General features: G+C 36.2%; 1 protein-coding gene across 1 annotated transcript in view; it reads left to right on the forward strand.

Moving 5' to 3' along the window:
* The first annotated feature begins 2,186 nt into the window (after positions 1-2,186).
* Positions 2,187-11,145, forward strand: part of LOC136852943 (transient receptor potential-gamma protein-like) — a 698,042-nt gene continuing 689,083 nt past the window's right edge. The window contains exon 1 of the mRNA XM_067127957.1: positions 2,187-2,599. The gene's annotated coding sequence lies outside the window, so the exon portion shown is untranslated. The remainder of the gene's footprint in view (positions 2,600-11,145) is intronic.

Here is an 11,145-nt window from a genome sequence, read left to right on the forward strand (position 1 = left end):
GTGTTCCAGTTTTACAAGAAAACACAGTTCCAAAGTTCAGTCATTCCTCAAAAGCTTTCCGATATCAAGTGTTCCAGTCACAAGTCTTCCGGAATTCAAACGTTCCAGGCAAAGGATTCTGAACGTGTCAAAATCAGCGTTCCAGGCAGAAAGCTCTTTGCCTATCACAACCAGTGTTCCAGACAAAGAGTCTTAGATCTCGAGTGTTCCAGACTTGAAAAAAGTGTTCCAGCTTGCAAATGCCCAAAACATGCAAGTGCTCATGACATAAAAGTTTCCAGACGCTTGTAGTTTCCAGAACAGCCTAATTGTTACTATAGATTCTGCGACGGGGGTCCGGTGGGAGGGGGGAAAAGAACAACGAGAATTAAGGGAGGGTAGGGTAGGGGTAGGGAGAGGAGGAGGAGGAGATAAAGGTCATCCCCTTCGTCAGGAGGTAATGACTCACGCCCCTTTGAAGAGGAGAGGCCCAGTGCATCTCCTTCTTCAGTATCACGGACTCTTCACACGTGTTTGAAAGTGGGTGAAACTGCTTTGATGAAACGCGTTTCGATTTGTGGGTAGCTAATGGAAGTCAATTTGATTAGACAGGTATCAGTTGCTGAGGTGAGATTGTAAGCTACAATTCGCCTATTTTATTTATTTATTTGTTTATTCTCTTGTTTATGTAAGCTTTCAGTAATAAAGAGGAATATCTTCATGTTTTATAGGTTTACTTTTCGTAGATAATTAATTTTTTTTATGTTGTTTTAATGTAAATCCCTAAGAATAGTTTTTTATTTATTTCCACAAAATTAATGGAGTTCCCCGTTCATTTTCCCCAGAGCGTAATTTTTCCCACACGCAGCTTTTAATTTTCAACAGGAAAGTCAAAGTCGAGTAATTTTCTTTAGTTAAATAAATAGATTTCAAGCAGTTTATGCCTAGAGTATCTTACTGTTGCTTTTCCATAAGTTTTCATTAGTTTGTTAAAGATATTTTCAATCGCATCTCCATTTTTCAGTTGTTGGATACGAGAGGAATAAGAATTTTAATCAATTTGTTCTCAGTATCAAGTATCAAGTGACCCTCTGAACATATCAGTTGAATTTTTGTTGGTAGAGTGAATTCTGTTAATGCAGTCATTATTCTCCTCGCAGGACCTTTTAACCATCGTGTGCCTATAAAGAAATAAAAAAAAAAAGAAGAAGCCACAAACTCACCCACTCTCTCTCTCTCGTGTTTTGTAACTGATTATAACTGTAGCCAAGTAGAAAGTGCTTTAGAACTTAATCGTAGGTTTAAAAAAAAAATCAGCTGCATTTTAGCTAAAAGGTGAACTGACAATATTCAAACTGTTCAAACTCCGTTTGTTTAATGTGCGCGTTTGTGTCGAGGAAGTTCATGTGCAGCTGAACTACGACGTCGAAAGTTTGTGTGTGTGTTTGTGTGTTTGTATGTCTTGAAAAGGAACGGTTGTGTCAAAGAAAACCTACCTCAGGGCGAGAGTGTTTGTGACTGAAAAAAAAAAGTCTATTTCTGCTATACCAAGACCCAACCCAAACCCCTATCTTCGTCTGTCTATCTCTCTCTCTCTTTCTACCTCTCTCTAGGGCGGAAACAAACAAACAAACATGCAGTCACAAACGCACACACATACACACTAGCTGTTGGCTGCTTGTGTTCATTCAAAGGTGCTTTTTGTAGTGAAAAAATATCAGCAGATGCGGAAACACTGATTTTTAAGGAAGAGAGAGTTCGCACATTTTTTCCTTCAAGGTGAGAGAGAGAGAGAGAGAAAGAAAGAAGCTTAAATAAAAAGCTTACGAAGCTCTGCTGAAGAAGATATGAAGAAGGCTGATGAGAGGAGCTGATAAATATTGAGAAAGCGTAAGCTTAACATATCGTTCAGACAAAGCAAAGAATTTTTCAAGGGGCGCTGAAAAAAGAAATTCCCTAACAATCCGTCCACTGGTTTTATTCTTCGGTCTGGAATCTGTGTGAAGTGTATTTAGTAAGATTCGTAGTTATAATATAAAAAAGATGATATATATTAAGTGTGTTTCGGTGTTATAACAATACTTTCCGAGTGTTGTGCGCGTATAACCATATAACCAGACTCGTTCAGTGAGCGTTGGAAAGTTACACAGAGAATCTGAAGAAAGTTCATTCATTATAGTGAATGAAAATCATACATTAGATGCATTATACCTCGACTTTGTCAACTTAAGACACTGCAGTAATGCATGCTGTTGCAACTGCACTCGACTGACGCCCGGAACCCCCCACCCCGAAAGCAATGAGGTCCACAATTTCGGCGGAAACGGCCGAAAGTCGCTAAAGCATGGATCCCTAAGAGAAGCGAAAGACTGAACTAACCTGTACATTTAAAACAACCTAACCTTCATCTGTCGTGGGGTTAATTAAAAAAAAAACACTCCAATGGCTGAGGTGATCCCCAAATTTAACAACCGGCTGTGAAAAGAAGGGGGGGAGTTGTTTTTTTGGCAGTGATATTATTTGGCTGTTTTTGTTTATCTTTTGTTTTTTTTGTGACCGCATCTCCCGAATGCAGACCAAACCTACAACGGCACGACCTTGAAGACAGCTCTGGCAACAGGTGAGGATAAAGAAGGAGAGGAAGAAGAGGAAAAGCTCTCTCTCTCTCTCTCTCTCTCTCTCTCTCTCTCTCTCTCTCTCTCTCTCTCTCTCTCAAAATGCTTATTTTATTCTTAAGTTGACGTCGTAGCCTCTTGTGTCACCTTGCATGAATCCCTCTCTCTCTCTCTCTCTCTCTCTCTCTCTCTCTCTCTCACGATGCTCCTCATTCCTAATTTGGCTTGGTGGCCTTCCTTATATTACCTTGCATAAATATTAAATATTTGTAATCTCTCTCTCTCTCTCTCTCTCTCTTATTATACTTAATTTGACGTCGTAGCATTCCTTGTATCACCTTGCATGAATATTTGTATTCCCCCCCTCTCTCTCTCTCTCTCTCTCTCTCTCTCTCTCTCTCTCTCTCTCTCTCTCTCTCTCTCTCTCTCTCTCAACGCTAATCATCATAGCCTTCGCTATGTTAGCTTGCATAAATATTTAAGACTCGATTAGTCGATATTTCATTAATTGTCCATCTATCTATCTATCTATCTGTCTATCTATCTATCTATCTATCTGTCTATCTAAATATCTATCTATCTATCTGTTTAGAATTTGTGTGTGTGTGCGTATGTCTGTTCGGTCAATTACCGTGTGAAGTCTCCTTTAAATATTCGTAATCGTGTTGGGCGGATAGCGCCGTGTCCGCCGCCATTTTGTTTTGGTCAGATTGGCGTTATTGTTTTGTTTCTTCTTTTGGCGGCGCTTTATGGAACTGTTGTTGTTGTTCTGTTTGTTGTTTTTGTTTTGTTCAAATTTGGTTGTTGCGTTTGTTTTATCCCCGGTTGGTTTTCGTATTTTTAATTTCCGTCCAGAAATTTTTATGTAATTTTGCACCTCTCTCTCTCTCTCTCTCTCTCTCTCTCTCTCTCAAAAAAAAAAAAAAAGAAAGAAAAAATCTAGGATTTAAATTTTAAATATTTTCTTCGTTTGACTCTCTCTCTCTCTCTCTCTCTCTCTGAAACAAAGAAAGAAAAATCTAGAGTTATCTATTTATATATTTTCTTTGTTTGACTCTCTCTCTCTCTCTCTCTAAAAAAAAAAAAAGAAAAATCTTCATTGTTATATATTCTTATATATTTCCTATTTATTTCCTATGTACAGTATGTTGGCGATGAAATGAACCTGGATATATTTGGGAAACTAGAGTCTGGTAGTGAGTTCTGTGACTACGAAGATACCGACTATATTGGCAACAACGGTCACCCCCCTCTTAATTTTAAAGTATTTCTGCTTCATTCAGTTACAGTCATGAAACTTTTTTTTTTATATGGGATTAATGTAGCGTTATTTTTCCACCGTCAGCGCCTACTATAGAAATCTAACGTAAGGGTTTATGTGAATTCATGTTGGCAACGACGAGTACCATTTAAATTCAAAGGTTGTCTTTATCCATATTTATGAAATTTCGCTCTCTATTTTATTTCAACAACCGAATATAAAGATACGAAATGTAAGTGTGACGTGGAACGATGTCGGACACAACGAGATACCTTTGTCTCATCCGTCCCTTTTAATGATTTAGATTAATCTGATATATAAGGGTTGTTTTCGAATAACTAACTTCGAGACGAAACTAAAACCTGAATGCTAGCAATGAGGGAATATTGGACACAACGAGGTACCTGACACTTTTAAGTGACCTCATTTCAACCTTCTTTAAATTTATTGTTTTGGTAAAATGAAATTTTTTATATTTTATATATTATATTATACGTTCTTGATGTAGATACAAACTTTTTGTAAGTTGAGCTAATGTTGACAACAACGAGTCACATACGGTATTCTAAAATAAGGGCGTTTTCGCCCCCCCTTTTCCATTGGGCCTTGGATAGTTGAAGACATGAAATTCCCCATGCCGTCGGCCTCTGCTTAAGTAAGAAATCCTCCATTTGTCCATTGTGTTCCTTTCCCCGTAGGGGGAGAGGGGTTAGTGCCGTCTGTGCACCTCATGCGGTGCACTGTAGGCATTACTTAAGGTCTTTGCAGCGTGTCCTCCTAAGGCCACTACCTGCAACCCCTTTCGTTCCTTTTACCGTACCTCCTTTCATATTCTTTTTCTTCCATCTTACTCTCTTTAACCTTCTCCTGACAAGTAATTCTTAGTGCAACTGCTTTGAGGTTTTCCTCCTGTTACGCCTTTCAGACCTTTCATACTGTCAGTTCCCCGTTTCAGCGCCGAATGACCTCGTAGGTCCCAGCGCTTTGACCTAAATTCTATATTCAATTCAATTCATTGAGAGGAATTACTCAGGAAAACTTACAAACTTTTACTTTTGAAAATATTAATATTTTGTCTGGAAAAAGAACTTAATTTGTGTCTAGGTAACTTTCGTTTCCTAATTCATTTGTTAAATTGTATATTTTTTGCTTTGAGGAGTTAGATTGAAAGCGATCAATCAGTTGCTTTGCATGAGTTTGGAATTGGGAGGTTTACCTTAATATCACAATTCAGTTGATGTCTGAGGCATATTCAATATTTACTGCCATTGGGACTGGTATCTATCTTTCTATGTAGCTATATATATATATATATATATATATAAATATATATATATATATGTATGTATATATATATATATTTACTGCTATTGGGACTGGTATCTATCTTTCTATCTAGCTTATATATATATATATATATATATATATATATATATATATATATATATATATATATATATATATACACTGTATATGTATATGTGTGTATTATATATAAATGTATATTTATACAAATATATGTATATATGATAAAGACAGCTATAATTAATAATAATAATAATAATAATAATAATAATAATAATAATAATAATAATAATAATAATAATAATAATCACAACGACAATCGTAAAGTAAAATCATACGAAAAAAATATAGACAATAGTAAGTAACCATCCACAACAGAAAAGTCGTTACGCTAAAACAAGAAACAGGCTAAATACCACCGCTCTCTGAATCCCATTCCCTCGAACCACTGGCGCAGGACTATCTCATACATCCGCCGGGCCGTGTGTATCGCTCTGGAAGATGTATGGCGATGTACTAAGGAGCTTAAGGGAACAACGCCCGGCTTAGGCACATGTAGAGAGATGTTGAGGGGAATCCTTAAAGGATGTGTAGAGAGAATCTTGAGCAGCCAGCCTCTGCAAGCTAAGCCTTCCTCGTTGCTCTGTGGTGGTGGTGGTGTTTTGGAATCTTCTGTGGTGGTGGTGTTTTGGAATCTTTTGCTCTGTGGTGGTGTTTTGGAATTGCTGTTCTGTGGTGGTGGTGTTTTTGAATCTCTTTTCTGTGGTGGTGTTTTGGAATCTGTGTTCTGTGGTGGTGGTGTTTTGGAATCTGTTGTTCTGTGGTGGTGGTGTTTTGAAATTTGCTGTTCTGTGCTGGATTTTTGAAATCTGCTGTTCTGTTATTTATATCTTGTTCTGCGGTGGTGTTTTGGAATCTGTTGTTTCTGTGGTGGTGTTTTGGAATCTGTTGTTTCTGTGGTGGTGTTTTGGAATCTGTTGTTTCTGTGGTGGTGTTTTGGAATCTGGTGCTCTGCGCTGGTGGTGTTTTGGAATCTTGTTCTGTGGTGGTGGTGGTGTTTTGAAATTTGCTGTTCTGATGTGTTATTTATATCTTGTTCTGCAGTGGTGTTTTGGAATCTTGTTTCTGTGGTGGTGTTTTGAAATCTGTTGCTCTGTGCTGGTGGTGTTTTGTGAAACTGATGTTCTGTGGTGGTGGTTTTTAAAACTACTCTTCTGTGGTGTTTTGAAATCTGTCGTTCTGTGGTGGTGTTTTGGAATTTGCTTCTCTGTCTGTGGTGGCATTGTGAAATCTGTTATTCTGTGGTGGTGTTTTGAAATCCGTTGTTCTGTCTGTGTGTTTTGGAATATGTTGTGTCTCTAGGGTGGTGTTTTGAATCTGTTGTTTTGTGGTGGTATTTTGGAATCTGCTGTTCTGTCTGGCGTTCTGGAATCTGTTGTCTGTGGTAGTGTTTTGAAATTGTTGCTGTTTGGTGGTATTTTGGGATCTGTTTTTCTTTGGTGGTGTTTTGGAAACTTGTTTCTGTGGTGGTGTTTTTAAATCTGTTGTTCTTTGGTGGTGTTTTGAAATCTGCTGTTTTGTGATGTTATTTATATCTTGTTCTTCGGTGGTGATTTAAAATTGTTGTTTCTGTGGTGGTGTTTTGGAGGCTGTTGTTTCTATAGTGTTGTTTTGAAATCTGTTTTTTCTGTGGTGTTGTTTTGGAATCTGTTTGTTCTGTGGTGGTGTTTTGAAATCTGTCTCTCTGTGCTGGTGATGTTTTGGAATCTGTTGTTCTGCGGCGATGTTTTGAAATTGATATTCTGTGGTGGTGTTTTTTAAAACTACTCTTCTGTGGTGTTTTGAAATGTGTTGTTCTGTGATGGTGTTTTAGAATCTGCTGTTCCGTCTGCAGTGTTATTGTGAAATCTGTTGTTCTGTGGTGGTGTTTTGAATTTGTTGTTCTCTCTGTGGTGTTTTGAAATCAGTTGTTCTGTGGTGGTGTTTTGAATCTGTGGTTCTTTGGCGGTGGTTTGGAATCTGTTGTTCTCTGTTGGTGTTTTGAAATCTGTTGTTCGTGGTGGTGTTTTGAAATATGTTGTTTTGTAGTGATTTTTATATCTTGTTCTGTGGTGGTGTTTTGAAATTCCTGTTGTGGTGCTGTTTCAAATGTAATTACATTTTTGAAGCCTTGATTATATATTTCTTAAATGAATGGATATATGTGTGGGGAGTAAAGCTGATTCAAATCTGAAATGCTAAGAGTTCAGCTCCCTTCTTCATTTAGGAATTAAAAGCACTTCGTCAACACAGCACCTCTAGGCTGAATTCACGCAGGAAAAGAAAAATATTTAGCCCCAAATTGAATTTACACTCCCAAAACGTTTGGAAGAATGTGGGGTGGGGTGGGGGTGGGGCTGGATCCTTTTAGTGATTGGTGCGGGTGTGGGAGGTGTAAGGTGTGGGGTGGGTGGGTTGGCTATTGAAAGGTATTTTCGACAAGGGGGAAAATTAAGATTATGGAAAAAAATTTCACCAATTGGCATCCCAAGCCTCCCCTCGTTCTAAAGCTCTCTCTCTCTCTCTCTCTCTCTCTCTCTCTCTCTCTCTCTCTCTCTCTCTCTCTCTCTCTCGTATTCACTCTTAACAATGTGGAAAAATCATCAGTTCGATATGAGTCTTCCTTAGGTGAATATCAGTGGATTTGTACTGATACTGATTTTGTAAGTTTAATCTCTCTCTCTCTCTCTCTCTCTCTCTCTCTCTCTCTCTCTCTCTCTGTATGTGTATATATAAATATATTACACACATATAAATAAATAAATTACATACATATGTATATATATATGTATGTATGTGTTTATGTATGTACGTATGTACTTACATATGTACGTCTGTGTCCACCCTGTTTAACTCGGAGTTATTACATCGGGGGCCAAGCGCCCTCGCCGTCTCTTACGAATAACCCTTGAATTCTAGTTGATTGCCAGGCTGCCGCCACAAAACACGAGATCTCAGCAGCCATTCAGGGCTTAGGTTCGTGGATATTACCCCCCATTTCAATGAGATTTTCTCTAAAGCAAAAAAAAAAAAAAATTTTTCTCTAAAGCAAAAATAAAATTAAAAATTGATTTTTTCACTAAGGCAAAAAAAATTTGTGTATTTTTTTCTCTAAAGCAGAAATAAAACAAATTCTTAATTTTTTTCTCTAAAGCAAAATAAAAAAATTAATTTTTCTCTAAAACAAAAAAAAAAAAAAAAAAATTTTTTTGTCTTTTTTGGGTCAACAACTAGATGCAGGTTTTTATGTGTGTGAGGTTGTTATGGTATTAATGTTGTTAGTCATATTGATATATCTTTTAATTGTTGGGTCTTTTGGATTTTGGTGACCAGTGAAAGGGTCCTATTAAATTTAAGTAGTATACTTTAATGGCTATTTATGTATATATGTTTGCAGTTGGCGTTTTATACAGTTGTTGATTCTTATGTATATGTTTACAAGAGCGGTATGCATTCACTATATATATGTATATATTATACATATATGTATATATATAATATATAAAAATATATAATATACACACATATATATATAAAAACTCATGTATATTTATATATATGTATATATATACATACTGTATACAATATATATACATACATGTATATATATTTATGTATATATATGTATATTATAATGAAGACATTATGCACACATCAAACGTGGAGAGTTCGTCTCCATCACCTCACTTATCTCGAAGGAAAATTACGCTGCGAGGCATTTTATACCTGCCACCCATCGATCACATTTTGACGTGATGTCGAGGAGGAAGGGAGGAGGGGAGGGGAAGGGGGAAGGAGGAGGGGGAGCTTTTAACCCCCTCCCTTTCCCCCCTTCCCTCGATCACCTTATCAGCAGTGTCTATTTTTTTTCTTTTGCCGATGGTGTCGCCGTCCGCTCTAGCTGTCACTTTTTTTTTTTTTTTAAGGGAGACTTGGCTCACTCTCGAATTTTTTTTATATTAAACTTTTTTTAGCTTATTTTTTTTTTTGGGTGAGGTTTGGGTGGGGGTAATTGGGAGAGGGGTGGGGTTGAGATAGAAGCTGCAGTTCCATCATATTGGAAATATTGGGTCGAATTTCCTCTCTGGGAGGTGATGGGCGTATGTGTGTGTGTGTGTGTGCGTGTGTGTTTGTGTTTGTGAGTACGTGTGTTGCAGGAATATGTTTGTTATATATATAATTACATTTAATGATATTGGAATATTTTTTTGTGACTCACTACATGTATGAAATTATCTTTCTTAACATTGCAAGACACATTTGACTATATAATAATCATCATCATCATCATCATCGTCATCATCATCATCATCATCATCGTCATCATCATCATCTCATCATCATCATCATCATAGTAATAGTATAGAGAACAAGAAGAAGAAAAATAAATTTATTTTTATTTATCTATTTATTTACACTAGGCAAATAGGTTTGATTATTATTATTATTATTATTATTATTATTATTATTATTATTATTATTAACATTCTCTTTTATTATATTCCTATACAATATAAACTGCCTTTGATGTAAAGTTTTCCAATGCAAAGAGTACTTGTAAATTTTCATTAGCAGTTTTTTTCCATCATCAATGGTACTCGTAAGCTCCAGTGGGCTGTTTTTTTTTCATGTTATGAGGAACTTTTATTAGATTAGTAGATGTTTGGGTGTGATTTTTTTTTCACGTTGGAGTACCCCTCGAGTCGTGATTGGCAATTTTTTTCTTTGTGAAAAGTTCTTTAATGTGTTAGAGGTCAGTTTTATATTATGAGAGAAGGTTTTTTTGTAGTAAAGTGTTTTTTTTTTTTTAGATTTTTTCCCATTATTTTATCGTGAAGAGTAAATTTTTAAGGTAGTCACTGTAGTGGCATTTCGATATTTTATTTCTTGTGGTTTTTTTAATTGAGTTGAATTGAATATAGAATTTAGGCCAAAGGCCAAGTCTGGGACCTATGGGGTCATTCAGCGCTGAAACGGAAATTGACAGTGAAAGGTTTGAAAGGTGTAACAGGAGGAAAACCTCAAAGCAGTTGCACTATGAAAGGAGGTACAGTAAAAAGAATGAAAGGGGTTGTAGCTAGGGACCCTTAGGAAGGTGCACTGTAATGCCTACAGTGCACCGCATTAGGTACACTGGCGGCACTACCCCACTACAAAGTGTGGTTGTTTAAAATCCAAGGTGACTGATTGTTTTCATAAGTGTCAAGAGCAATTTTTTGACATTTTCTTTCCATTTTTACACAAAGACGAAAAACAACCTCAACGAAGGTCTTAATTATAGGCTGTTTATATCCCGTGATATCGTGATTTATATAAGAAAGTTTATAACCCCTGAAAATTTGTCTTCATCATCATCATTATTATAATTATTAATCAATCAAGAACATTGTTTGTTAAAGGAAAGCTTAAAAGTTAAGATTTGAAAGATTTTAGTTTTATACTTTGAACACGAAAAGGATAATAATAAAAAAAACTCAAAAATTGAATACGAAAATGCTACCACTGCACATGAAAAAGCATAAACCATTAATAAAACTGTAATCGAAAATATAAAACAAAACATGACAGTGAATGAAAAACCTGCACAATAACAAGCACCCTTAATACTGTAAAGAATTAATACAGAAAAAACACTCCGAAGATACTCTACACCCATACTGTAACTGCAGTCGAAAATATAAAATAACATACCAACGAATAAAACAACCTGCACATAAAAAAACCCACCCATAATAAAAAATAAAACGTAAAAAGTAAAACAATTTTCAAAATAGCAGTAGACAAAAAAAATGCACGTAAAAACCCACCCACAAAAAAACTACAATAAAAACCCACCCCCAAAAAATCAATCCCCAGATAAAAACCTTGGGACTGAATAACAAGATTAGAAAAAAGATATTCATACAATATAGCAGGAGACGAAAAAAAAAACATGCACGTAAAAAC

The sequence above is a fragment of the Macrobrachium rosenbergii genome, chromosome 26, assembly GCF_040412425.1.
Source record: "Macrobrachium rosenbergii isolate ZJJX-2024 chromosome 26, ASM4041242v1, whole genome shotgun sequence".
In the NCBI taxonomy this organism is placed as follows: domain Eukaryota; kingdom Metazoa; phylum Arthropoda; class Malacostraca; order Decapoda; family Palaemonidae; genus Macrobrachium; species Macrobrachium rosenbergii.